Raw genomic sequence first — 24698 nt, forward strand, 5'->3', positions numbered from 1 at the left:
TGCTCCTCCTGCCCTTGAGCCTCCTCCAGCGTGCATCCTCTTGAGCGGAGATGAGTGAGTCATGAGAGGGTGCCGGCAGCTGGAGCTCGAGCTGTCTACAGCATGTTCTCAGGCCAGCGCAGCAACGTGACGCGAGGCTGGGGCGGAGCCGAGGCTCCTATATGCAAATGACTCAGGCTGCTGCTGTGCATCTTGGGCGGCTTTTGACTTGAGCTCGGCCTGCCCTGTGGGGGGTCGGAGTGGGCGTCAGCCGCGTCGGGAGCGACCGGCGCCTCCCACTCGAGGAGCCTCCGTGCGGTCTGTGCCGAACGCCACCCCCCACCCCCTCCCTTTCGGGCACGAGACTCCGCGATGTTGGGGAGCTGCGTCGGAGGGGCGCTCGTCGGGCCGGCGGGCCCCAACTCATACTTACCTGGCAGGGGAGATACCATGATCACTAAGGTGGTTCTCCCAGGGTGAGGCTCATCCATTGCACTCCGGGTGTGCTGACCCCTGCGATTTCCCCAAATGCGGGAAACTCGACTGCATAATTTGTGGTAGTGGGGGACTGCGTTCGCGCTTTCCCCTGATTTCCTATGGTCAAAGACAGAACACAAAAGATGCTCTGCTGAGCCGAAGCGATGCTTTGGAGAAAAGCTCCAAGCAGCGGGCAGACGTGGCCTTTGGCTCCCCCTTGTGGGGGAAGGATGCCACCTTCCCTGTGTCGCTGCTATGCTTTGTTTATTGTTTCTTGGTTGGTTTGAGGTTGTTGCCTTTGCTCGACACTTTGGCCCTTTTTGACCCCCCCACCCCCGGCTGGTGGGGATTGAGCAAGTCGCTTGCATCTCGTTGACTTGGTGACGACATGGCTTGCTCTGCTTGTCTGCAGGTGCAGGCGGGCATGCTCGCGGGAGGGCACCTGCAGCATCCCCATCTCACAGCCTTGGGGCTGGAGCTGGAGCTGTGAGTGGGCCGCTGGTGCGCAGCTATCTGCGGTTTGCTCCTCCTGCCCTTGAGCCTCCTCCAGCGTGCATCCTCTTGAGCGGAGATGAGTGAGTCATGAGAGGGTGCCGGCAGCTGGAGCTCGAGCTGTCTACAGCATGTTCTCAGGCCAGCGCAGCAACGTGACGCGAGGCTGGGGCGGAGCCGAGGCTCCTATATGCAAATGACTCAGGCTGCTGCTGTGCATCTTGGGCGGCTTTTGACTTGAGCTCGGCCTGCCCTGTGGGGGGTCGGAGTGGGCGTCAGCCGCGTCGGGAGCGACCGGCGCCTCCCACTCGAGGAGCCTCCGTGCGGTCTGTGCCGAACGCCACCCCCCACCCCCTCCCTTTCGGGCACGAGACTCCGCGATGTTGGGGAGCTGCGTCGGAGGGGCGCTCGTCGGGCCGGCGGGCCCCAACTCATACTTACCTGGCAGGGGAGATACCATGATCACTAAGGTGGTTCTCCCAGGGTGAGGCTCATCCATTGCACTCCGGGTGTGCTGACCCCTGCGATTTCCCCAAATGCGGGAAACTCGACTGCATAATTTGTGGTAGTGGGGGACTGCGTTCGCGCTTTCCCCTGATTTCCTATGGTCAAAGACAGAACACAAAAGATGCTCTGCTGAGCCGAAGCGATGCTTTGGAGAAAAGCTCCAAGCAGCGGGCAGACGTGGCCTTTGGCTCCCCCTTGTGGGGGAAGGATGCCACCTTCCCTGTGTCGCTGCTATGCTTTGTTTATTGTTTCTTGGTTGGTTTGAGGTTGTTGCCTTTGCTCGACACTTTGGCCCTTTTTGACCCCCCCACCCCCGGCTGGTGGGGATTGAGCAAGTCGCTTGCATCTCGTTGACTTGGTGACGACATGGCTTGCTCTGCTTGTCTGCAGGTGCAGGCGGGCATGCTCGCGGGAGGGCACCTGCAGCATCCCCATCTCACAGCCTTGGGGCTGGAGCTGGAGCTGTGAGTGGGCCGCTGGTGCGCAGCTATCTGCGGTTTGCTCCTCCTGCCCTTGAGCCTCCTCCAGCGTGCATCCTCTTGAGCGGAGATGAGTGAGTCATGAGAGGGTGCCGGCAGCTGGAGCTCGAGCTGTCTACAGCATGTTCTCAGGCCAGCGCAGCAACGTGACGCGAGGCTGGGGCGGAGCCGAGGCTCCTATATGCAAATGACTCAGGCTGCTGCTGTGCATCTTGGGCGGCTTTTGACTTGAGCTCGGCCTGCCCTGTGGGGGGTCGGACGTGGGCGTCAGCCGCGTCGGGAGCGACCGGCGCCTCCCACTCGAGGAGCCTCCGTGCGGTCTGTGCCGAACGCCACCCCCCACCCCCTCCCTTTCGGGCACGAGACTCCGCGATGTTGGGGAGCTGCGTCGGAGGGGCGCTCGTCGGGCCGGCGGGCCCCAACTCATACTTACCTGGCAGGGGAGATACCATGATCACTAAGGTGGTTCTCCCAGGGTGAGGCTCATCCATTGCACTCCGGGTGTGCTGACCCCTGCGATTTCCCCAAATGCGGGAAACTCGACTGCATAATTTGTGGTAGTGGGGGACTGCGTTCGCGCTTTCCCCTGATTTCCTATGGTCAAAGACAGAACACAAAAGATGCTCTGCTGAGCCGAAGCGATGCTTTGGAGAAAAGCTCCAAGCAGCGGGCAGACGTGGCCTTTGGCTCCCCCTTGTGGGGGAAGGATGCCACCTTCCCTGTGTCGCTGCTATGCTTTGTTTATTGTTTCTTGGTTGGTTTGAGGTTGTTGCCTTTGCTCGACACTTTGGCCCTTTTTGACCCCCCCACCCCCGGCTGGTGGGGATTGAGCAAGTCGCTTGCATCTCGTTGACTTGGTGACGACATGGCTTGCTCTGCTTGTCTGCAGGTGCAGGCGGGCATGCTCGCGGGAGGGCACCTGCAGCATCCCCATCTCACAGCCTTGGGGCTGGAGCTGGAGCTGTGAGTGGGCCGCTGGTGCGCAGCTATCTGCGGTTTGCTCCTCCTGCCCTTGAGCCTCCTCCAGCGTGCATCCTCTTGAGCGGAGATGAGTGAGTCATGAGAGGGTGCCGGCAGCTGGAGCTCGAGCTGTCTACAGCATGTTCTCAGGCCAGCGCAGCAACGTGACGCGAGGCTGGGGCGGAGCCGAGGCTCCTATATGCAAATGACTCAGGCTGCTGCTGTGCATCTTGGGCGGCTTTTGACTTGAGCTCGGCCTGCCCTGTGGGGGGTCGGAGTGGGCGTCAGCCGCGTCGGGAGCGACCGGCGCCTCCCACTCGAGGAGCCTCCGTGCGGTCTGTGCCGAACGCCACCCCCCACCCCCTCCCTTTCGGGCACGAGACTCCGCGATGTTGGGGAGCTGCGTCGGAGGGGCGCTCGTCGGGCCGGCGGGCCCCAACTCATACTTACCTGGCAGGGGAGATACCATGATCACTAAGGTGGTTCTCCCAGGGTGAGGCTCATCCATTGCACTCCGGGTGTGCTGACCCCTGCGATTTCCCCAAATGCGGGAAACTCGACTGCATAATTTGTGGTAGTGGGGGACTGCGTTCGCGCTTTCCCCTGATTTCCTATGGTCAAAGACAGAACACAAAAGATGCTCTGCTGAGCCGAAGCGATGCTTTGGAGAAAAGCTCCAAGCAGCGGGCAGACGTGGCCTTTGGCTCCCCCTTGTGGGGGAAGGATGCCACCTTCCCTGTGTCGCTGCTATGCTTTGTTTATTGTTTCTTGGTTGGTTTGAGGTTGTTGCCTTTGCTCGACACTTTGGCCCTTTTTGACCCCCCCACCCCCGGCTGGTGGGGATTGAGCAAGTCGCTTGCATCTCGTTGACTTGGTGACGACATGGCTTGCTCTGCTTGTCTGCAGGTGCAGGCGGGCATGCTCGCGGGAGGGCACCTGCAGCATCCCCATCTCACAGCCTTGGGGCTGGAGCTGGAGCTGTGAGTGGGCCGCTGGTGCGCAGCTATCTGCGGTTTGCTCCTCCTGCCCTTGAGCCTCCTCCAGCGTGCATCCTCTTGAGCGGAGATGAGTGAGTCATGAGAGGGTGCCGGCAGCTGGAGCTCGAGCTGTCTACAGCATGTTCTCAGGCCAGCGCAGCAACGTGACGCGAGGCTGGGGCGGAGCCGAGGCTCCTATATGCAAATGACTCAGGCTGCTGCTGTGCATCTTGGGCGGCTTTTGACTTGAGCTCGGCCTGCCCTGTGGGGGGTCGGAGTGGGCGTCAGCCGCGTCGGGAGCGACCGGCGCCTCCCACTCGAGGAGCCTCCGTGCGGTCTGTGCCGAACGCCACCCCCCACCCCCTCCCTTTCGGGCACGAGACTCCGCGATGTTGGGGAGCTGCGTCGGAGGGGCGCTCGTCGGGCCGGCGGGCCCCAACTCATACTTACCTGGCAGGGGAGATACCATGATCACTAAGGTGGTTCTCCCAGGGTGAGGCTCATCCATTGCACTCCGGGTGTGCTGACCCCTGCGATTTCCCCAAATGCGGGAAACTCGACTGCATAATTTGTGGTAGTGGGGGACTGCGTTCGCGCTTTCCCCTGATTTCCTATGGTCAAAGACAGAACACAAAAGATGCTCTGCTGAGCCGAAGCGATGCTTTGGAGAAAAGCTCCAAGCAGCGGGCAGACGTGGCCTTTGGCTCCCCCTTGTGGGGGAAGGATGCCACCTTCCCTGTGTCGCTGCTATGCTTTGTTTATTGTTTCTTGGTTGGTTTGAGGTTGTTGCCTTTGCTCGACACTTTGGCCCTTTTTGACCCCCCCACCCCCGGCTGGTGGGGATTGAGCAAGTCGCTTGCATCTCGTTGACTTGGTGACGACATGGCTTGCTCTGCTTGTCTGCAGGTGCAGGCGGGCATGCTCGCGGGAGGGCACCTGCAGCATCCCCATCTCACAGCCTTGGGGCTGGAGCTGGAGCTGTGAGTGGGCCGCTGGTGCGCAGCTATCTGCGGTTTGCTCCTCCTGCCCTTGAGCCTCCTCCAGCGTGCATCCTCTTGAGCGGAGATGAGTGAGTCATGAGAGGGTGCCGGCAGCTGGAGCTCGAGCTGTCTACAGCATGTTCTCAGGCCAGCGCAGCAACGTGACGCGAGGCTGGGGCGGAGCCGAGGCTCCTATATGCAAATGACTCAGGCTGCTGCTGTGCATCTTGGGCGGCTTTTGACTTGAGCTCGGCCTGCCCTGTGGGGGGTCGGAGTGGGCGTCAGCCGCGTCGGGAGCGACCGGCGCCTCCCACTCGAGGAGCCTCCGTGCGGTCTGTGCCGAACGCCACCCCCCACCCCCTCCCTTTCGGGCACGAGACTCCGCGATGTTGGGGAGCTGCGTCGGAGGGGCGCTCGTCGGGCCGGCGGGCCCCAACTCATACTTACCTGGCAGGGGAGATACCATGATCACTAAGGTGGTTCTCCCAGGGTGAGGCTCATCCATTGCACTCCGGGTGTGCTGACCCCTGCGATTTCCCCAAATGCGGGAAACTCGACTGCATAATTTGTGGTAGTGGGGGACTGCGTTCGCGCTTTCCCCTGATTTCCTATGGTCAAAGACAGAACACAAAAGATGCTCTGCTGAGCCGAAGCGATGCTTTGGAGAAAAGCTCCAAGCAGCGGGCAGACGTGGCCTTTGGCTCCCCCTTGTGGGGGAAGGATGCCACCTTCCCTGTGTCGCTGCTATGCTTTGTTTATTGTTTCTTGGTTGGTTTGAGGTTGTTGCCTTTGCTCGACACTTTGGCCCTTTTTGACCCCCCCACCCCCGGCTGGTGGGGATTGAGCAAGTCGCTTGCATCTCGTTGACTTGGTGACGACATGGCTTGCTCTGCTTGTCTGCAGGTGCAGGCGGGCATGCTCGCGGGAGGGCACCTGCAGCATCCCCATCTCACAGCCTTGGGGCTGGAGCTGGAGCTGTGAGTGGGCCGCTGGTGCGCAGCTATCTGCGGTTTGCTCCTCCTGCCCTTGAGCCTCCTCCAGCGTGCATCCTCTTGAGCGGAGATGAGTGAGTCATGAGAGGGTGCCGGCAGCTGGAGCTCGAGCTGTCTACAGCATGTTCTCAGGCCAGCGCAGCAACGTGACGCGAGGCTGGGGCGGAGCCGAGGCTCCTATATGCAAATGACTCAGGCTGCTGCTGTGCATCTTGGGCGGCTTTTGACTTGAGCTCGGCCTGCCCTGTGGGGGGTCGGAGTGGGCGTCAGCCGCGTCGGGAGCGACCGGCGCCTCCCACTCGAGGAGCCTCCGTGCGGTCTGTGCCGAACGCCACCCCCCACCCCCTCCCTTTCGGGCACGAGACTCCGCGATGTTGGGGAGCTGCGTCGGAGGGGCGCTCGTCGGGCCGGCGGGCCCCAACTCATACTTACCTGGCAGGGGAGATACCATGATCACTAAGGTGGTTCTCCCAGGGTGAGGCTCATCCATTGCACTCCGGGTGTGCTGACCCCTGCGATTTCCCCAAATGCGGGAAACTCGACTGCATAATTTGTGGTAGTGGGGGACTGCGTTCGCGCTTTCCCCTGATTTCCTATGGTCAAAGACAGAACACAAAAGATGCTCTGCTGAGCCGAAGCGATGCTTTGGAGAAAAGCTCCAAGCAGCGGGCAGACGTGGCCTTTGGCTCCCCCTTGTGGGGGAAGGATGCCACCTTCCCTGTGTCGCTGCTATGCTTTGTTTATTGTTTCTTGGTTGGTTTGAGGTTGTTGCCTTTGCTCGACACTTTGGCCCTTTTTGACCCCCCCACCCCCGGCTGGTGGGGATTGAGCAAGTCGCTTGCATCTCGTTGACTTGGTGACGACATGGCTTGCTCTGCTTGTCTGCAGGTGCAGGCGGGCATGCTCGCGGGAGGGCACCTGCAGCATCCCCATCTCACAGCCTTGGGGCTGGAGCTGGAGCTGTGAGTGGGCCGCTGGTGCGCAGCTATCTGCGGTTTGCTCCTCCTGCCCTTGAGCCTCCTCCAGCGTGCATCCTCTTGAGCGGAGATGAGTGAGTCATGAGAGGGTGCCGGCAGCTGGAGCTCGAGCTGTCTACAGCATGTTCTCAGGCCAGCGCAGCAACGTGACGCGAGGCTGGGGCGGAGCCGAGGCTCCTATATGCAAATGACTCAGGCTGCTGCTGTGCATCTTGGGCGGCTTTTGACTTGAGCTCGGCCTGCCCTGTGGGGGGTCGGAGTGGGCGTCAGCCGCGTCGGGAGCGACCGGCGCCTCCCACTCGAGGAGCCTCCGTGCGGTCTGTGCCGAACGCCACCCCCCACCCCCTCCCTTTCGGGCACGAGACTCCGCGATGTTGGGGAGCTGCGTCGGAGGGGCGCTCGTCGGGCCGGCGGGCCCCAACTCATACTTACCTGGCAGGGGAGATACCATGATCACTAAGGTGGTTCTCCCAGGGTGAGGCTCATCCATTGCACTCCGGGTGTGCTGACCCCTGCGATTTCCCCAAATGCGGGAAACTCGACTGCATAATTTGTGGTAGTGGGGGACTGCGTTCGCGCTTTCCCCTGATTTCCTATGGTCAAAGACAGAACACAAAAGATGCTCTGCTGAGCCGAAGCGATGCTTTGGAGAAAAGCTCCAAGCAGCGGGCAGACGTGGCCTTTGGCTCCCCCTTGTGGGGGAAGGATGCCACCTTCCCTGTGTCGCTGCTATGCTTTGTTTATTGTTTCTTGGTTGGTTTGAGGTTGTTGCCTTTGCTCGACACTTTGGCCCTTTTTGACCCCCCCACCCCCGGCTGGTGGGGATTGAGCAAGTCGCTTGCATCTCGTTGACTTGGTGACGACATGGCTTGCTCTGCTTGTCTGCAGGTGCAGGCGGGCATGCTCGCGGGAGGGCACCTGCAGCATCCCCATCTCACAGCCTTGGGGCTGGAGCTGGAGCTGTGAGTGGGCCGCTGGTGCGCAGCTATCTGCGGTTTGCTCCTCCTGCCCTTGAGCCTCCTCCAGCGTGCATCCTCTTGAGCGGAGATGAGTGAGTCATGAGAGGGTGCCGGCAGCTGGAGCTCGAGCTGTCTACAGCATGTTCTCAGGCCAGCGCAGCAACGTGACGCGAGGCTGGGGCGGAGCCGAGGCTCCTATATGCAAATGACTCAGGCTGCTGCTGTGCATCTTGGGCGGCTTTTGACTTGAGCTCGGCCTGCCCTGTGGGGGGTCGGAGTGGGCGTCAGCCGCGTCGGGAGCGACCGGCGCCTCCCACTCGAGGAGCCTCCGTGCGGTCTGTGCCGAACGCCACCCCCCACCCCCTCCCTTTCGGGCACGAGACTCCGCGATGTTGGGGAGCTGCGTCGGAGGGGCGCTCGTCGGGCCGGCGGGCCCCAACTCATACTTACCTGGCAGGGGAGATACCATGATCACTAAGGTGGTTCTCCCAGGGTGAGGCTCATCCATTGCACTCCGGGTGTGCTGACCCCTGCGATTTCCCCAAATGCGGGAAACTCGACTGCATAATTTGTGGTAGTGGGGGACTGCGTTCGCGCTTTCCCCTGATTTCCTATGGTCAAAGACAGAACACAAAAGATGCTCTGCTGAGCCGAAGCGATGCTTTGGAGAAAAGCTCCAAGCAGCGGGCAGACGTGGCCTTTGGCTCCCCCTTGTGGGGGAAGGATGCCACCTTCCCTGTGTCGCTGCTATGCTTTGTTTATTGTTTCTTGGTTGGTTTGAGGTTGTTGCCTTTGCTCGACACTTTGGCCCTTTTTGACCCCCCCACCCCCGGCTGGTGGGGATTGAGCAAGTCGCTTGCATCTCGTTGACTTGGTGACGACATGGCTTGCTCTGCTTGTCTGCAGGTGCAGGCGGGCATGCTCGCGGGAGGGCACCTGCAGCATCCCCATCTCACAGCCTTGGGGCTGGAGCTGGAGCTGTGAGTGGGCCGCTGGTGCGCAGCTATCTGCGGTTTGCTCCTCCTGCCCTTGAGCCTCCTCCAGCGTGCATCCTCTTGAGCGGAGATGAGTGAGTCATGAGAGGGTGCCGGCAGCTGGAGCTCGAGCTGTCTACAGCATGTTCTCAGGCCAGCGCAGCAACGTGACGCGAGGCTGGGGCGGAGCCGAGGCTCCTATATGCAAATGACTCAGGCTGCTGCTGTGCATCTTGGGCGGCTTTTGACTTGAGCTCGGCCTGCCCTGTGGGGGGTCGGAGTGGGCGTCAGCCGCGTCGGGAGCGACCGGCGCCTCCCACTCGAGGAGCCTCCGTGCGGTCTGTGCCGAACGCCACCCCCCACCCCCTCCCTTTCGGGCACGAGACTCCGCGATGTTGGGGAGCTGCGTCGGAGGGGCGCTCGTCGGGCCGGCGGGCCCCAACTCATACTTACCTGGCAGGGGAGATACCATGATCACTAAGGTGGTTCTCCCAGGGTGAGGCTCATCCATTGCACTCCGGGTGTGCTGACCCCTGCGATTTCCCCAAATGCGGGAAACTCGACTGCATAATTTGTGGTAGTGGGGGACTGCGTTCGCGCTTTCCCCTGATTTCCTATGGTCAAAGACAGAACACAAAAGATGCTCTGCTGAGCCGAAGCGATGCTTTGGAGAAAAGCTCCAAGCAGCGGGCAGACGTGGCCTTTGGCTCCCCCTTGTGGGGGAAGGATGCCACCTTCCCTGTGTCGCTGCTATGCTTTGTTTATTGTTTCTTGGTTGGTTTGAGGTTGTTGCCTTTGCTCGACACTTTGGCCCTTTTTGACCCCCCCACCCCCGGCTGGTGGGGATTGAGCAAGTCGCTTGCATCTCGTTGACTTGGTGACGACATGGCTTGCTCTGCTTGTCTGCAGGTGCAGGCGGGCATGCTCGCGGGAGGGCACCTGCAGCATCCCCATCTCACAGCCTTGGGGCTGGAGCTGGAGCTGTGAGTGGGCCGCTGGTGCGCAGCTATCTGCGGTTTGCTCCTCCTGCCCTTGAGCCTCCTCCAGCGTGCATCCTCTTGAGCGGAGATGAGTGAGTCATGAGAGGGTGCCGGCAGCTGGAGCTCGAGCTGTCTACAGCATGTTCTCAGGCCAGCGCAGCAACGTGACGCGAGGCTGGGGCGGAGCCGAGGCTCCTATATGCAAATGACTCAGGCTGCTGCTGTGCATCTTGGGCGGCTTTTGACTTGAGCTCGGCCTGCCCTGTGGGGGGTCGGAGTGGGCGTCAGCCGCGTCGGGAGCGACCGGCGCCTCCCACTCGAGGAGCCTCCGTGCGGTCTGTGCCGAACGCCACCCCCCACCCCCTCCCTTTCGGGCACGAGACTCCGCGATGTTGGGGAGCTGCGTCGGAGGGGCGCTCGTCGGGCCGGCGGGCCCCAACTCATACTTACCTGGCAGGGGAGATACCATGATCACTAAGGTGGTTCTCCCAGGGTGAGGCTCATCCATTGCACTCCGGGTGTGCTGACCCCTGCGATTTCCCCAAATGCGGGAAACTCGACTGCATAATTTGTGGTAGTGGGGGACTGCGTTCGCGCTTTCCCCTGATTTCCTATGGTCAAAGACAGAACACAAAAGATGCTCTGCTGAGCCGAAGCGATGCTTTGGAGAAAAGCTCCAAGCAGCGGGCAGACGTGGCCTTTGGCTCCCCCTTGTGGGGGAAGGATGCCACCTTCCCTGTGTCGCTGCTATGCTTTGTTTATTGTTTCTTGGTTGGTTTGAGGTTGTTGCCTTTGCTCGACACTTTGGCCCTTTTTGACCCCCCCACCCCCGGCTGGTGGGGATTGAGCAAGTCGCTTGCATCTCGTTGACTTGGTGACGACATGGCTTGCTCTGCTTGTCTGCAGGTGCAGGCGGGCATGCTCGCGGGAGGGCACCTGCAGCATCCCCATCTCACAGCCTTGGGGCTGGAGCTGGAGCTGTGAGTGGGCCGCTGGTGCGCAGCTATCTGCGGTTTGCTCCTCCTGCCCTTGAGCCTCCTCCAGCGTGCATCCTCTTGAGCGGAGATGAGTGAGTCATGAGAGGGTGCCGGCAGCTGGAGCTCGAGCTGTCTACAGCATGTTCTCAGGCCAGCGCAGCAACGTGACGCGAGGCTGGGGCGGAGCCGAGGCTCCTATATGCAAATGACTCAGGCTGCTGCTGTGCATCTTGGGCGGCTTTTGACTTGAGCTCGGCCTGCCCTGTGGGGGGTCGGAGTGGGCGTCAGCCGCGTCGGGAGCGACCGGCGCCTCCCACTCGAGGAGCCTCCGTGCGGTCTGTGCCGAACGCCACCCCCCACCCCCTCCCTTTCGGGCACGAGACTCCGCGATGTTGGGGAGCTGCGTCGGAGGGGCGCTCGTCGGGCCGGCGGGCCCCAACTCATACTTACCTGGCAGGGGAGATACCATGATCACTAAGGTGGTTCTCCCAGGGTGAGGCTCATCCATTGCACTCCGGGTGTGCTGACCCCTGCGATTTCCCCAAATGCGGGAAACTCGACTGCATAATTTGTGGTAGTGGGGGACTGCGTTCGCGCTTTCCCCTGATTTCCTATGGTCAAAGACAGAACACAAAAGATGCTCTGCTGAGCCGAAGCGATGCTTTGGAGAAAAGCTCCAAGCAGCGGGCAGACGTGGCCTTTGGCTCCCCCTTGTGGGGGAAGGATGCCACCTTCCCTGTGTCGCTGCTATGCTTTGTTTATTGTTTCTTGGTTGGTTTGAGGTTGTTGCCTTTGCTCGACACTTTGGCCCTTTTTGACCCCCCCACCCCCGGCTGGTGGGGATTGAGCAAGTCGCTTGCATCTCGTTGACTTGGTGACGACATGGCTTGCTCTGCTTGTCTGCAGGTGCAGGCGGGCATGCTCGCGGGAGGGCACCTGCAGCATCCCCATCTCACAGCCTTGGGGCTGGAGCTGGAGCTGTGAGTGGGCCGCTGGTGCGCAGCTATCTGCGGTTTGCTCCTCCTGCCCTTGAGCCTCCTCCAGCGTGCATCCTCTTGAGCGGAGATGAGTGAGTCATGAGAGGGTGCCGGCAGCTGGAGCTCGAGCTGTCTACAGCATGTTCTCAGGCCAGCGCAGCAACGTGACGCGAGGCTGGGGCGGAGCCGAGGCTCCTATATGCAAATGACTCAGGCTGCTGCTGTGCATCTTGGGCGGCTTTTGACTTGAGCTCGGCCTGCCCTGTGGGGGGTCGGAGTGGGCGTCAGCCGCGTCGGGAGCGACCGGCGCCTCCCACTCGAGGAGCCTCCGTGCGGTCTGTGCCGAACGCCACCCCCCACCCCCTCCCTTTCGGGCACGAGACCTCCACTCGAGGAGCCTCCGTGCGGTCTGTGCCGAACGCCACCCCCACCCCCTCCCTTTCGGGCACGAGACTCCGCGATGTTGGGGAGCTGCGTCGGAGGGGCGCTCGTCGGGCCGGCGGGCCCCAACTCATACTTACCTGGCAGGGGAGATACCATGATCACTAAGGTGGTTCTCCCAGGGTGAGGCTCATCCATTGCACTCCGGGTGTGCTGACCCCTGCGATTTCCCCAAATGCGGGAAACTCGACTGCATAATTTGTGGTAGTGGGGGACTGCGTTCGCGCTTTCCCCTGATTTCCTATGGTCAAAGACAGAACACAAAAGATGCTCTGCTGAGCCGAAGCGATGCTTTGGAGAAAAGCTCCAAGCAGCGGGCAGACGTGGCCTTTGGCTCCCCCTTGTGGGGGAAGGATGCCACCTTCCCTGTGTCGCTGCTATGCTTTGTTTATTGTTTCTTGGTTGGTTTGAGGTTGTTGCCTTTGCTCGACACTTTGGCCCTTTTTGACCCCCCCACCCCCGGCTGGTGGGGATTGAGCAAGTCGCTTGCATCTCGTTGACTTGGTGACGACATGGCTTGCTCTGCTTGTCTGCAGGTGCAGGCGGGCATGCTCGCGGGAGGGCACCTGCAGCATCCCCATCTCACAGCCTTGGGGCTGGAGCTGGAGCTGTGAGTGGGCCGCTGGTGCGCAGCTATCTGCGGTTTGCTCCTCCTGCCCTTGAGCCTCCTCCAGCGTGCATCCTCTTGAGCGGAGATGAGTGAGTCATGAGAGGGTGCCGGCAGCTGGAGCTCGAGCTGTCTACAGCATGTTCTCAGGCCAGCGCAGCAACGTGACGCGAGGCTGGGGCGGAGCCGAGGCTCCTATATGCAAATGACTCAGGCTGCTGCTGTGCATCTTGGGCGGCTTTTGACTTGAGCTCGGCCTGCCCTGTGGGGGGTCGGAGTGGGCGTCAGCCGCGTCGGGAGCGACCGGCGCCTCCCACTCGAGGAGCCTCCGTGCGGTCTGTGCCGAACGCCACCCCCCACCCCCTCCCTTTCGGGCACGAGACTCCGCGATGTTGGGGAGCTGCGTCGGAGGGGCGCTCGTCGGGCCGGCGGGCCCCAACTCATACTTACCTGGCAGGGGAGATACCATGATCACTAAGGTGGTTCTCCCAGGGTGAGGCTCATCCATTGCACTCCGGGTGTGCTGACCCCTGCGATTTCCCCAAATGCGGGAAACTCGACTGCATAATTTGTGGTAGTGGGGGACTGCGTTCGCGCTTTCCCCTGATTTCCTATGGTCAAAGACAGAACACAAAAGATGCTCTGCTGAGCCGAAGCGATGCTTTGGAGAAAAGCTCCAAGCAGCGGGCAGACGTGGCCTTTGGCTCCCCCTTGTGGGGGAAGGATGCCACCTTCCCTGTGTCGCTGCTATGCTTTGTTTATTGTTTCTTGGTTGGTTTGAGGTTGTTGCCTTTGCTCGACACTTTGGCCCTTTTTGACCCCCCCACCCCCGGCTGGTGGGGATTGAGCAAGTCGCTTGCATCTCGTTGACTTGGTGACGACATGGCTTGCTCTGCTTGTCTGCAGGTGCAGGCGGGCATGCTCGCGGGAGGGCACCTGCAGCATCCCCATCTCACAGCCTTGGGGCTGGAGCTGGAGCTGTGAGTGGGCCGCTGGTGCGCAGCTATCTGCGGTTTGCTCCTCCTGCCCTTGAGCCTCCTCCAGCGTGCATCCTCTTGAGCGGAGATGAGTGAGTCATGAGAGGGTGCCGGCAGCTGGAGCTCGAGCTGTCTACAGCATGTTCTCAGGCCAGCGCAGCAACGTGACGCGAGGCTGGGGCGGAGCCGAGGCTCCTATATGCAAATGACTCAGGCTGCTGCTGTGCATCTTGGGCGGCTTTTGACTTGAGCTCGGCCTGCCCTGTGGGGGGTCGGAGTGGGCGTCAGCCGCGTCGGGAGCGACCGGCGCCTCCCACTCGAGGAGCCTCCGTGCGGTCTGTGCCGAACGCCACCCCCCACCCCCTCCCTTTCGGGCACGAGACTCCGCGATGTTGGGGAGCTGCGTCGGAGGGGCGCTCGTCGGGCCGGCGGGCCCCAACTCATACTTACCTGGCAGGGGAGATACCATGATCACTAAGGTGGTTCTCCCAGGGTGAGGCTCATCCATTGCACTCCGGGTGTGCTGACCCCTGCGATTTCCCCAAATGCGGGAAACTCGACTGCATAATTTGTGGTAGTGGGGGGACTGCGTTCGCGCTTTCCCCTGATTTCCTATGGTCAAAGACAGAACACAAAAGATGCTCTGCTGAGCCGAAGCGATGCTTTGGAGAAAAGCTCCAAGCAGCGGGCAGACGTGGCCTTTGGCTCCCCCTTGTGGGGGAAGGATGCCACCTTCCCTGTGTCGCTGCTATGCTTTGTTTATTGTTTCTTGGTTGGTTTGAGGTTGTTGCCTTTGCTCGACACTTTGGCCCTTTTTGACCCCCCCACCCCCGGCTGGTGGGGATTGAGCAAGTCGCTTGCATCTCGTTGACTTGGTGACGACATGGCTTGCTCTGCTTGTCTGCAGGTGCAGGCGGGCATGCTCGCGGGAGGGCACCTGCAGCATCCCCATCTCACAGCCTTGGGGCTGGAGCTGGAGCTGTGAGTGGGCCGCTGGTGCGCAGCTATCTGCGGTTTGCTCCTCCTGCCCTTGAGCCTCCTCCAGCGTGCATCCTCTTGAGCGGAGATGAGTGAGTCATGAGAGGGTGCCGGCAGCTGGAGCTCGAGCTGTCTACAGCATGTTCTCAGGGCCAGCGCAGCAACGTGACGCGAGGCTGGGGCGGAGCCGAGGCTCCTATATGCAAATGACTCAGGCTGCTGCTGTGCATCTTGGGCGGCTTTTGACTTGAGCTCGGCCTGCCCTGTGGGGGGTCGGAGTGGGCGTCAGCCGCGTCGGGAGCGACCGGCGCCTCCCACTCGAGGAGCCTCCGTGCGGTCTGTGCCGAACGCCACCCCCCACCCCCTCCCTTTCGGGCACGAGACTCCGCGATGTTGGGGAGCTGCGTCGGAGGGGCGCTCGTCGGGCCGGCGGGCCCCAACTCATACTTACCTGGCAGGGGAGATACCATGATCACTAAGGTGGTTCTCCCAGGGTGAGGCTCATCCATTGCACTCCGGGTGTGCTGACCCCTGCGATTTCCCCAAATGCGGGAAACTCGACTGCATAATTTGTGGTAGTGGGGGACTGCGTTCGCGCTTTCCCCTGATTTCCTATGGTCAAAGACAGAACACAAAAGATGCTCTGCTGAGCCGAAGCGATGCTTTGGAGAAAAGCTCCAAGCAGCGGGCAGACGTGGCCTTTGGCTCCCCCTTGTGGGGGAAGGATGCCACCTTCCCTGTGTCGCTGCTATGCTTTGTTTATTGTTTCTTGGTTGGTTTGAGGTTGTTGCCTTTGCTCGACACTTTGGCCCTTTTTGACCCCCCCACCCCCGGCTGGTGGGGATTGAGCAAGTCGCTTGCATCTCGTTGACTTGGTGACGACATGGCTTGCTCTGCTTGTCTGCAGGTGCAGGCGGGCATGCTCGCGGGAGGGCACCTGCAGCATCCCCATCTCACAGCCTTGGGGCTGGAGCTGGAGCTGTGAGTGGGCCGCTGGTGCGCAGCTATCTGCGGTTTGCTCCTCTGCCCTTGAGCCTCCTCCAGCGTGCATCCTCTTGAGCGGAGATGAGTGAGTCATGAGAGGGTGCCGGCAGCTGGAGCTCGAGCTGTCTACAGCATGTTCTCAGGCCAGCGCAGCAACGTGACGCGAGGCTGGGGCGGAGCCGAGGCTCCTATATGCAAATGACTCAGGCTGCTGCTGTGCATCTTGGCGGCTTTTGACTTGAGCTCGGCCTGCCCTGTGGGGGGTCGGAGTGGGCGTCAGCCGCGTCGGGAGCGACCGGCGCCTCCCACTCGAGGAGCCTCCGTGCGGTCTGTGCCGAACGCCACCCCCACCCCCTCCCTTTCGGGCACGAGACTCCGCGATGTTGGGGAGCTGCGTCGGAGGGGCGCTCGTCGGCCGGCGGGCCCCACTCATACTTACCTGGCAGGGGAGATACCATGATCACTAAGGTGGTTCTCCCAGGGTGAGGCTCATCCATTGCACTCCGGGTGTGCTGACCCCTGCGATTTCCCCAAATGCGGGAAACTCGACTGCATAATTTGTGGTAGTGGGGGACTGCGTTCGCGCTTTCCCCTGATTTCCTATGGTCAAAGACAGAACACAAAAGATGCTCTGCTGAGCCGAAGCGATGCTTTGGAGAAAAGCTCCAAGCAGCGGGCAGACGTGGCCTTTGGCTCCCCCTTGTGGGGGAAGGATGCCACCTTCCCTGTGTCGCTGCTATGCTTTGTTTATTGTTTCTTGGTTGGTTTGAGGTTGTTGCCTTTGCTCGACACTTTGGCCCTTTTTGACCCCCCCACCCCCGGCTGGTGGGGATTGAGCAAGTCGCTTGCATCTCGTTGACTTGGTGACGACATGGCTTGCTCTGCTTGTCTGCAGGTGCAGGCGGGCATGCTCGCGGGAGGGCACCTGCAGCATCCCCATCTCACAGCCTTGGGGCTGGAGCTGGAGCTGTGAGTGGGCCGCTGGTGCGCAGCTATCTGCGGTTTGCTCCTCCTGCCCTTGAGCCTCCTCCAGCGTGCATCCTCTTGAGCGGAGATGAGTGAGTCATGAGAGGGTGCCGGCAGCTGGAGCTCGAGCTGTCTACAGCATGTTCTCAGGCCAGCGCAGCAACGTGACGCGAGGCTGGGGCGGAGCCGAGGCTCCTATATGCAAATGACTCAGGCTGCTGCTGTGCATCTTGGGCGGCTTTTGACTTGAGCTCGGCCTGCCCTGTGGGGGGTCGGAGTGGGCGTCAGCCGCGTCGGGAGCGACCGGCGCCTCCCACTCGAGGAGCCTCCGTGCGGTCTGTGCCGAACGCCACCCCCCACCCCCTCCCTTTCGGGCACGAGACTCCGCGATGTTGGGGAGCTGCGTCGGAGGGGCGCTCGTCGGGCCGGCGGGCCCCAACTCATACTTACCTGGCAGGGGAGATACCATGATCACTAAGGTGGTTCTCCCAGGGTGAGGCTCATCCATTGCACTCCGGGTGTGCTGACCCCTGCGATTTCCCCAAATGCGGGAAACTCGACTGCATAATTTGTGGTAGTGGGGGACTGCGTTCGCGCTTTCCCCTGATTTCCTATGGTCAAAGACAGAACACAAAAGATGCTCTGCTGAGCCGAAGCGATGCTTTGGAGAAAAGCTCCAAGCAGCGGGCAGACGTGGCCTTTGGCTCCCCCTTGTGGGGGAAGGATGCCACCTTCCCTGTGTCGCTGCTATGCTTTGTTTATTGTTTCTTGGTTGGTTTGAGGTTGTTTGCCTTTGCTCGACACTTTGGCCCTTTTTGACCCCCCCACCCCCGGCTGGTGGGGATTGAGCAAGTCGCTTGCATCTCGTTGACTTGGTGACGACATGGCTTGCTCTGCTTGTCTGCAGGTGCAGGCGGGCATGCTCGCGGGAGGGCACCTGCAGCATCCCCATCTCACAGCCTTGGGGCTGGAGCTGGAGCTGTGAGTGGGCCGCTGGTGCGCAGCTATCTGCGGTTTGGCTCCTCCTGCCCTTGAGCCTCCTCCAGCGTGCATCCTCTTGAGCGGAGATGAGTGAGTCATGAGAGGGTGCCGGCAGCTGGAGCTCGAGCTGTCTACAGCATGTTCTCAGGCCAGCGCAGCAACGTGACGCGAGGCTGGGGCGGAGCCGAGGCTCCTATATGCAAATGACTCAGGCTGCTGCTGTGCATCTTGGGCGGCTTTTGACTTGAGCTCGGCCTGCCCTGTGGGGGGTCGGAGTGGGCGTCAGCCCGCGTCGGGAGCGACCGGCGCCTCCCACTCGAGGAGCCTCCGTGCGGTCTGTGCCGAACGCCACCCCCCCACCCCCTCCCTTTCGGGCACGAGACTCCGCGATGTTGGGGAGCTGCGTCGGAGGGGCGCTCGTCGGGCCGGCGGGCCCCAACTCATACTTACCTGGCAGGGGAGATACCATGATCACTAAGGTGGTTCTCCCAGGGTGAGGCTCATCCATTGCACTCCGGGTGTGCTGACCCCTGCGATTTCCCCAAATGCGGGAAACTCGACTGCATAATTTGTGGTAGTGGGGGACTGCGTTCGCGCTTTCCCCTGATTTCCTATGGTCAAAGACAGAACACAAAAGATGCTCTGCTGAGCCGAAGCGATGCTTTGGAGAAAAGCTCCAAGCAGCGGGCAGACGTGGCCTTTGGCTCCCCCTTGTGGGGGAAGGATGCCACCTTCCCTGTGTCGCTGCTATGCTTTGTTTATTGTTTCTTGGTTGGTTTGAGGTTGTTGCCTTTGCTCGACACTTTGGCCCTTTTTGACCCCCCCACCCCCGGCTGGTGGGGATTGAGCAAGTCGCTTGCATCTCGTTGACTTGGTGACGACATGGCTTGCTCTGCTTGTCTGCAGGTGCAGGCGGGCATGCTCGCGGGAGGGCACCTGCAGCATCCCCATCTCACAGCCTTGGGGCTGGAGCTGGAGCTGTGAGTGGGCCGCTGGTGCGCAGCTATCTGCGGTTTGCTCCTCCTGCCCTTGAGCCTCCTCCAGCGTGCATCCTCTTGAGCGGAGATGAGTGAGTCATGAGAGGGTGCCGGCAGCTGGAGCTCGAGCTGTCTACAGCATGTTCTCAGGCCAGCGCAGCAACGTGACGCGAGGCTGGGGCGGAGCCGAGGCTCCTATATGCAAATGACTCAGGCTGCTGCTGTGCATCTTGGGCGGCTTTTGACTTGAGCTCGGCCTGCCCTGTGGGGGGTCGGAGTGGGCGTCAGCCGCGTCGGGAGCGACCGGCGCCTCCCACTCGAGGAGCCTCCGTGCGGTCTGTGCCGAACGCCACCCCCCACCCCCTCCCTTTCGGGCACGAGACTCCGCGATGTTGGGGAGCTGCGTCGGAGGGGCGCTCGTCGGGCCGGCGGGCCCCACTCATACTTACCTGGCAGGGGAGATACCATGATCACTAAGGTGGTTCTCCCAGGGTGAGGCTCATCCATTGCACTCCGGGTGTGCTGACCCCTGCGATTTCCCCAAATGCGGGAAACTCGACTGCATAATTTGTGGTAGTGGGGACTGCGTTCGCGCTTTCCCCCTGATTTCCTATGGTCAAAGACAGAACACAAAAGATGCTCTGCTGAGCCGAAGCGATGCTTTGGAGAAAAGCTCCAAGCAGCGGGCAGACGTGGCCTTTGGCTCCCCCTTGTGGGGGAAGGATGCCACCTTCCCTGTGTCGCTGCTATGCTTTGTTTATTGTTTCTTGGTTGGTTTGAGGTTGTTGCCTTTGCTCGACACTTTGGCCCTTTTTGACCCCCCCACCCCCGGCTGGTGGGGATTGAGCAAGTCGCTTGCATCTCGTTGACTTGGTGACGACATGGCTTGCTCTGCTTGTCTGCAGGTGCAGGCGGGCATGCTCGCGGGAGGGCACCTGCAGCATCCCCATCTCACAGCCTTGGGGCTGGAGCTGGAGCTGTGAGTGGGCCGCTGGTGCGCAGCTATCTGCGGTTTGCTCCTCCTGCCCTTGAGCCTCCTCCAGCGTGCATCCTCTTGAGCGGAGATGAGTGAGTCATGAGAGGGTGCCGGCAGCTGGAGCTCGAGCTGTCTACAGCATGTTCTCAGGCCAGCGCAGCAACGTGACGCGAGGCTGGGGCGGAGCCGAGGCTCCTATATGCAAATGACTCAGGCTGCTGCTGTGCATCTTGGGCGGCTTTTGACTTGAGCTCGGCCTGCCCTGTGGGGGGTCGGAGTGGGCGTCAGCCGCGTCGGGAGCGACCGGCGCCTCCCACTCGAGGAGCCTCCGTGCGGTCTGTGCCGAACGCCACCCCCCCACCCCCTCCCTTTCGGGCACGAGACTCCGCGATGTTGGGGAGCTGCGTCGGAGGGCGCTCGTCGGGCCGGCGGGCCCCAACTCATACTTACCTGGCAGGGGAGATACCATGATCACTAAGGTGGTTCTCCCAGGGTGAGGCTCATCCATTGCACTCCGGGTGTGCTGACCCCTGCGATTTCCCCAAATGCGGGGAACTCGACTGCATAATTTGTGGTCGTGGGGGACTGCGTTCGCGCTTTCCCCTGATTTCCTATGGTCAAAGACAGAACACAAAAGATGCTCTGCTGAGCCGAAGCGATGCTTTGGAGAAAAGCTCCAAGCAGCGGGCAGACGTGGCCTTTGGCTCCCCCTTGTGGGGAAGGATGCCACCTTCCCTGTGTCGCTGCTATGCTTTGTTTATTGTTTCTTGGTTGGTTTGAGGTTGTTGCCTTTGCTCGACACTTTGGCCCTTTTTGACCCCCCCACCCCCGGCTGGTGGGGATTGAGCAAGTCGCTTGCATCTCGTTGACCTTGGTGACGACATGGCTTGCTCTGCTTGTCTGCAGGTGCAGGCGGGCATGCTCGCGGGAGGGCACCTGCAGCATCCCCATCTCACAGCCTTGGGGCTGGAGCTGGAGCTGTGAGTGGGCCGCTGGTGCGCAGCTATCTGCGGTTTGCTCCTCCTGCCCTTGAGCCTCCTCCAGCGTGCATCCTCTTGAGCGGAGATGAGTGAGTCATGAGAGGGTGCCGGCAGCTGGAGCTCGAGCTGTCTACAGCATGTTCTCAGGCCAGCGCAGCAACGTGACGCGAGGCTGGGGCGGAGCCGAGGCTCCTATATGCAAATGACTCAGGCTGCTGCTGTGCATCTTGGGCGGCTTTTGACTTGAGCTCGGCCTGCCCTGTGGGGGGTCGGAGTGGGCGTCAGCCGCGTCGGGAGCGACCGGCGCCTCCCACTCGAGGAGCCTCCGTGCGGTCTGTGCCGAACGCCACCCCCCACCCCCTCCCTTTCGGGCACGAGACTCCGCGATGTTGGGGAGCTGCGTCGGAGGGGCGCTCGTCGGGCCGGCGGGCCCCAACTCATACTTACCTGGCAGGGGAGATACCATGATCACTAAGGTGGTTCTCCCAGGGTGAGGCTCATCCCATTGCACTCCGGGTGTGCTGACCCCTGCGATTTCCCCAAATGCGGGGAACTCGACTGCATAATTTGTGGTCGTGGGGGACTGCGTTCGCGCTTTCCCCTGATTTCCTATGGTCAAAGACAGAACACAAAAGATGCTCTGCTGAGCCGAAGCGATGCTTTGGAGAAAAGCTCCAAGCAGCGGGCAGACGTGGCCTTTGGCTCCCCCTTGTGGGGGAAGGATGCCACCTTCCCTGTGTCGCTGCTATGCTTTGTTTATTGTTTCTTGGTTGGTTTGAGGTTGTTGCCTTTGCTCGACACTTTGGCCCTTTTTGACCCCCCCACCCCCGGCTGGTGGGGATTGAGCAAGTCGCTTGCATCTCGTTGACTTGGTGACGACATGGCTTGCTCTGCTTGTCTGCAGGTGCAGGCGGGCATGCTCGCGGGAGGGCACCTGCAGCATCCCCATCTCACAGCCTTGGGGCTGGAGCTGGAGCTGTGAGTGGGCCGCTGGTGCGCAGCTATCTGCGGTTTGCTCCTCCTGCCCTTGAGCCTCCTCCAGCGTGCATCCTCTTGAGCGGAGATGAGTGAGTCATGAGAGGGTGCCGGCAGCTGGAGCTCGAGCTGTCTACAGCATGTTCTCAGGCCAGCGCAGCAACGTGACGCGAGGCTGGGGCGGAGCCGAGGCTCCTATATGCAAATGACTCAGGCTGCTGCTGTGCATCTTGGGCGGCTTTTGACTTGAGCTCGGCCTGCCCTGTGGGGGGTCGGAGTGGGCGTCAGCCGCGTCGGGAGCGACCGGCGCCTCCCACTCGAGGAGCCTCCGTGCGGTCTGTGCCGAACGCCACCCCCCACCCCCTCCCTTTCGGGCACGAGACTCCGCGATGTTGGGGAGCTGCGTCGGAGGGGCGCTCGTCGGGCCGGCGGGCCCCAACTCATACTTACCTGGCAGGGGAGATACCATGATCACTAAGGTGGTTCTCCCAGGGTGAGGCTCATCCATTGCACTCCGGGTGTGCTGACCCCTGCGATTTCCCCAAATGCGGGAAACTCGACTGCATAATTTGTGGTAGTGGGGGACTGCGTTCGCGCTTTCCCCTGATTTCCTATGGTCAAAGACAGAACACAAAAGATGCTCTGCTGAGCCGAAGCGATGCTTTGGAGAAAAGCTCCAAGCAGCGGGCAGACGTGGCCTTTGGCTCCCCCTTGTGGGGGAAGGATGCCACCTTCCCTGTGTCGCTGCTATGCTTTGTTTATTGTTTCTTGGTTGGTTTGAGGTTGTTGCCTTTGCTCGACACTTTGGCCCTTTTTGACCCCCCCACCCCCGGCTGGTGGGGATTGAGCAAGTCGCTTGCATCTCGTTGACTTGGTGACGACATGGCTTGCTCTGCTTGTCTGCAGGTGCAGGCGGGCATGCTCGCGGGAGGGCACCTGCAGCATCCCCATCTCACAGCCTTGGGGCTGGAGCTGGAGCTGTGAGTGGGCCGCTGGTGCGCAGCTATCTGCGGTTTGCTCCTCCTGCCCTTGAGCCTCCTCCAGCGTGCATCCTCTTGAGCGGAGATGAGTGAGTCATGAGAGGGTGCCGGCAGCTGGAGCTCGAGCTGTCTACAGCATGTTCTCAGGCCAGCGCAGCAACGTGACGCGAGGCTGGGGCGGAGCCGAGGCTCCTATATGCAAATGACTCAGGCTGCTGCTGTGCATCTTGGGCGGCTTTTGACTTGAGCTCGGCCTGCCCTGTGGGGGGTCGGAGTGGGCGTCAGCCGCGTCGGGAGCGACCGGCGCCTCCCACTCGAGGAGCCTCCGTGCGGTCTGTGCCGAACGCCACCCCCCACCCCCTCCCTTTCGGGCACGAGACTCCGCGATGTTGGGGAGCTGCGTCGGAGGGGCGCTCGTCGGGCCGGCGGGCCCCAACTCATACTTACCTGGCAGGGGAGATACCATGATCACTAAGGTGGTTCTCCCAGGGTGAGGCTCATCCATTGCACTCCGGGTGTGCTGACCCCTGCGATTTCCCCAAATGCGGGAAACTCGACTGCATAATTTGTGGTAGTGGGGGACTGCGTTCGCGCTTTCCCCTGATTTCCTATGGTCAAAGACAGAACACAAAAGATGCTCTGCTGAGCCGAAGCGATGCTTTGGAGAAAAGCTCCAAGCAGCGGGCAGACGTGGCCTTTGGCTCCCCCTTGTGGGGGAAGGATGCCACCTTCCCTGTGTCGCTGCTATGCTTTGTTTATTGTTTCTTGGTTGGTTTGAGGTTGTTGCCTTTGCTCGACACTTTGGCCCTTTTTGACCCCCCCACCCCCGGCTGGTGGGGATTGAGCAAGTCGCTTGCATCTCGTTGACTTGGTGACGACATGGCTTGCTCTGCTTGTCTGCAGGTGCAGGCGGGCATGCTCGCGGGAGGGCACCTGCAGCATCCCCATCTCACAGCCTTGGGGCTGGAGCTGGAGCTGTGAGTGGGCCGCTGGTGCGCAGCTATCTGCGGTTTGCTCCTCCTGCCCTTGAGCCTCCTCCAGCGTGCATCCTCTTGAGCGGAGATGAGTGAGTCATGAGAGGGTGCCGGCAGCTGGAGCTCGAGCTGTCTACAGCATGTTCTCAGGCCAGCGCAGCAACGTGACGCGAGGCTGGGGCGGAGCCGAGGCTCCTATATGCAAATGACTCAGGCTGCTGCTGTGCATCTTGGGCGGCTTTTGACTTGAAGCTCGGCCTGCCCTGTGGGGGGTCGGAGTGGGCGTCAGCCGCGTCGGGAGCGACCGGCGCCTCCCACTCGAGGAGCCTCCGTGCGGTCTGTGCCGAACGCCACCCCCCACCCCCTCCCTTTCGGGCACGAGACTCCGCGATGTTGGGGAGCTGCGTCGGAGGGGCGCTCGTCGGGCCGGCGGGCCCCAACTCATACTTACCTGGCAGGGGAGATACCATGATCACTAAGGTGGTTCTCCCAGGGTGAGGCTCATCCATTGCACTCCGGGTGTGCTGACCCCTGCGATTTCCCCAAATGCGGGAAACTCGACTGCATAATTTGTGGTAGTGGGGGACTGCGTTCGCGCTTTCCCCTGATTTCCTATGGTCAAAGACAGAACACAAAAGATGCTCTGCTGAGCCGAAGCGATGCTTTGGAGAAAAGCTCCAAGCAGCGGGCAGACGTGGCCTTTGGCTCCCCCTTGTGGGGGAAGGATGCCACCTTCCCTGTGTCGCTGCTATGCTTTGTTTATTGTTTCTTGGTTGGTTTGAGGTTGTTGCCTTTGCTCGACACTTTGGCCCTTTTTGACCCCCCCACCCCCGGCTGGTGGGGATTGAGCAAGTCGCTTGCATCTCGTTGACTTGGTGACGACATGGCTTGCTCTGCTTGTCTGCAGGTGCAGGCGGGCATGCTCGCGGGAGGGCACCTGCAGCATCCCCATCTCACAGCCTTGGGGCTGGAGCTGGAGCTGTGAGTGGGCCGCTGGTGCGCAGCTATCTGCGGTTTGCTCCTCCTGCCCTTGAGCCTCCTCCAGCGTGCATCCTCTTGAGCGGAGATGAGTGAGTCATGAGAGGGTGCCGGCAGCTGGAGCTCGAGCTGTCTACAGCATGTTCTCAGGCCAGCGCAGCAACGTGACGCGAGGCTGGGGCGGAGCCGAGGCTCCTATATGCAAATGACTCAGGCTGCTGCTGTGCATCTTGGGCG

The 24698-nt window shown here is 61.4% G+C and overlaps 25 non-coding genes across 25 annotated transcripts; all 25 read left to right on the forward strand.

Moving 5' to 3' along the window:
- Positions 1-404: 404 nt before the first annotated feature.
- LOC138653271 (U1 spliceosomal RNA) lies at positions 405-568 on the forward strand. The gene has a single exon (XR_011315819.1). It is a non-coding gene; the product is annotated as a U1 spliceosomal RNA (small nuclear RNA).
- Positions 569-1381: 813 nt separating this feature from the next.
- Positions 1382-1545, forward strand: LOC138653282 (U1 spliceosomal RNA). Its single transcript, XR_011315830.1, has one exon. It is a non-coding gene; the product is annotated as a U1 spliceosomal RNA (small nuclear RNA).
- An 814-nt stretch (positions 1546-2359) lies between these two features.
- Positions 2360-2523, forward strand: LOC138653293 (U1 spliceosomal RNA). Its single transcript, XR_011315841.1, has one exon. It is a non-coding gene; the product is annotated as a U1 spliceosomal RNA (small nuclear RNA).
- An 813-nt stretch (positions 2524-3336) lies between these two features.
- Positions 3337-3500, forward strand: LOC138653304 (U1 spliceosomal RNA). The gene has a single exon (XR_011315852.1). It is a non-coding gene; the product is annotated as a U1 spliceosomal RNA (small nuclear RNA).
- Positions 3501-4313: 813 nt separating this feature from the next.
- On the forward strand, positions 4314-4477 carry LOC138653261 (U1 spliceosomal RNA). The gene has a single exon (XR_011315809.1). It is a non-coding gene; the product is annotated as a U1 spliceosomal RNA (small nuclear RNA).
- Positions 4478-5290: 813 nt separating this feature from the next.
- LOC138653262 (U1 spliceosomal RNA) lies at positions 5291-5454 on the forward strand. Its single transcript, XR_011315810.1, has one exon. It is a non-coding gene; the product is annotated as a U1 spliceosomal RNA (small nuclear RNA).
- An 813-nt stretch (positions 5455-6267) lies between these two features.
- Positions 6268-6431, forward strand: LOC138653263 (U1 spliceosomal RNA). Its single transcript, XR_011315811.1, has one exon. It is a non-coding gene; the product is annotated as a U1 spliceosomal RNA (small nuclear RNA).
- Positions 6432-7244: 813 nt separating this feature from the next.
- On the forward strand, positions 7245-7408 carry LOC138653264 (U1 spliceosomal RNA). Its single transcript, XR_011315812.1, has one exon. It is a non-coding gene; the product is annotated as a U1 spliceosomal RNA (small nuclear RNA).
- An 813-nt stretch (positions 7409-8221) lies between these two features.
- Positions 8222-8385, forward strand: LOC138653265 (U1 spliceosomal RNA). Its single transcript, XR_011315813.1, has one exon. It is a non-coding gene; the product is annotated as a U1 spliceosomal RNA (small nuclear RNA).
- Positions 8386-9198: 813 nt separating this feature from the next.
- Positions 9199-9362, forward strand: LOC138653266 (U1 spliceosomal RNA). Its single transcript, XR_011315814.1, has one exon. It is a non-coding gene; the product is annotated as a U1 spliceosomal RNA (small nuclear RNA).
- An 813-nt stretch (positions 9363-10175) lies between these two features.
- On the forward strand, positions 10176-10339 carry LOC138653267 (U1 spliceosomal RNA). The gene has a single exon (XR_011315815.1). It is a non-coding gene; the product is annotated as a U1 spliceosomal RNA (small nuclear RNA).
- An 813-nt stretch (positions 10340-11152) lies between these two features.
- LOC138653268 (U1 spliceosomal RNA) lies at positions 11153-11316 on the forward strand. Its single transcript, XR_011315816.1, has one exon. It is a non-coding gene; the product is annotated as a U1 spliceosomal RNA (small nuclear RNA).
- Positions 11317-12200: 884 nt separating this feature from the next.
- Positions 12201-12364, forward strand: LOC138653269 (U1 spliceosomal RNA). Its single transcript, XR_011315817.1, has one exon. It is a non-coding gene; the product is annotated as a U1 spliceosomal RNA (small nuclear RNA).
- An 813-nt stretch (positions 12365-13177) lies between these two features.
- LOC138653270 (U1 spliceosomal RNA) lies at positions 13178-13341 on the forward strand. The gene has a single exon (XR_011315818.1). It is a non-coding gene; the product is annotated as a U1 spliceosomal RNA (small nuclear RNA).
- An 813-nt stretch (positions 13342-14154) lies between these two features.
- LOC138653258 (U1 spliceosomal RNA) lies at positions 14155-14319 on the forward strand. The gene has a single exon (XR_011315806.1). It is a non-coding gene; the product is annotated as a U1 spliceosomal RNA (small nuclear RNA).
- An 814-nt stretch (positions 14320-15133) lies between these two features.
- LOC138653272 (U1 spliceosomal RNA) lies at positions 15134-15297 on the forward strand. Its single transcript, XR_011315820.1, has one exon. It is a non-coding gene; the product is annotated as a U1 spliceosomal RNA (small nuclear RNA).
- Positions 15298-16105: 808 nt separating this feature from the next.
- LOC138653273 (U1 spliceosomal RNA) lies at positions 16106-16269 on the forward strand. The gene has a single exon (XR_011315821.1). It is a non-coding gene; the product is annotated as a U1 spliceosomal RNA (small nuclear RNA).
- Positions 16270-17082: 813 nt separating this feature from the next.
- Positions 17083-17246, forward strand: LOC138653274 (U1 spliceosomal RNA). The gene has a single exon (XR_011315822.1). It is a non-coding gene; the product is annotated as a U1 spliceosomal RNA (small nuclear RNA).
- An 817-nt stretch (positions 17247-18063) lies between these two features.
- On the forward strand, positions 18064-18227 carry LOC138653275 (U1 spliceosomal RNA). The gene has a single exon (XR_011315823.1). It is a non-coding gene; the product is annotated as a U1 spliceosomal RNA (small nuclear RNA).
- An 812-nt stretch (positions 18228-19039) lies between these two features.
- On the forward strand, positions 19040-19201 carry LOC138653259 (U1 spliceosomal RNA). Its single transcript, XR_011315807.1, has one exon. It is a non-coding gene; the product is annotated as a U1 spliceosomal RNA (small nuclear RNA).
- Positions 19202-20016: 815 nt separating this feature from the next.
- Positions 20017-20180, forward strand: LOC138653307 (U1 spliceosomal RNA). The gene has a single exon (XR_011315855.1). It is a non-coding gene; the product is annotated as a U1 spliceosomal RNA (small nuclear RNA).
- Positions 20181-20993: 813 nt separating this feature from the next.
- Positions 20994-21158, forward strand: LOC138653260 (U1 spliceosomal RNA). Its single transcript, XR_011315808.1, has one exon. It is a non-coding gene; the product is annotated as a U1 spliceosomal RNA (small nuclear RNA).
- Positions 21159-21971: 813 nt separating this feature from the next.
- On the forward strand, positions 21972-22135 carry LOC138653276 (U1 spliceosomal RNA). The gene has a single exon (XR_011315824.1). It is a non-coding gene; the product is annotated as a U1 spliceosomal RNA (small nuclear RNA).
- An 813-nt stretch (positions 22136-22948) lies between these two features.
- On the forward strand, positions 22949-23112 carry LOC138653277 (U1 spliceosomal RNA). The gene has a single exon (XR_011315825.1). It is a non-coding gene; the product is annotated as a U1 spliceosomal RNA (small nuclear RNA).
- An 814-nt stretch (positions 23113-23926) lies between these two features.
- LOC138653278 (U1 spliceosomal RNA) lies at positions 23927-24090 on the forward strand. The gene has a single exon (XR_011315826.1). It is a non-coding gene; the product is annotated as a U1 spliceosomal RNA (small nuclear RNA).
- The last annotated feature ends 608 nt before the right edge of the window (positions 24091-24698 follow it).

Source organism: Ranitomeya imitator, unplaced genomic scaffold, assembly GCF_032444005.1.
Source record: "Ranitomeya imitator isolate aRanImi1 unplaced genomic scaffold, aRanImi1.pri SCAFFOLD_1355, whole genome shotgun sequence".
NCBI lineage: Eukaryota > Metazoa > Chordata > Amphibia > Anura > Dendrobatidae > Ranitomeya > Ranitomeya imitator.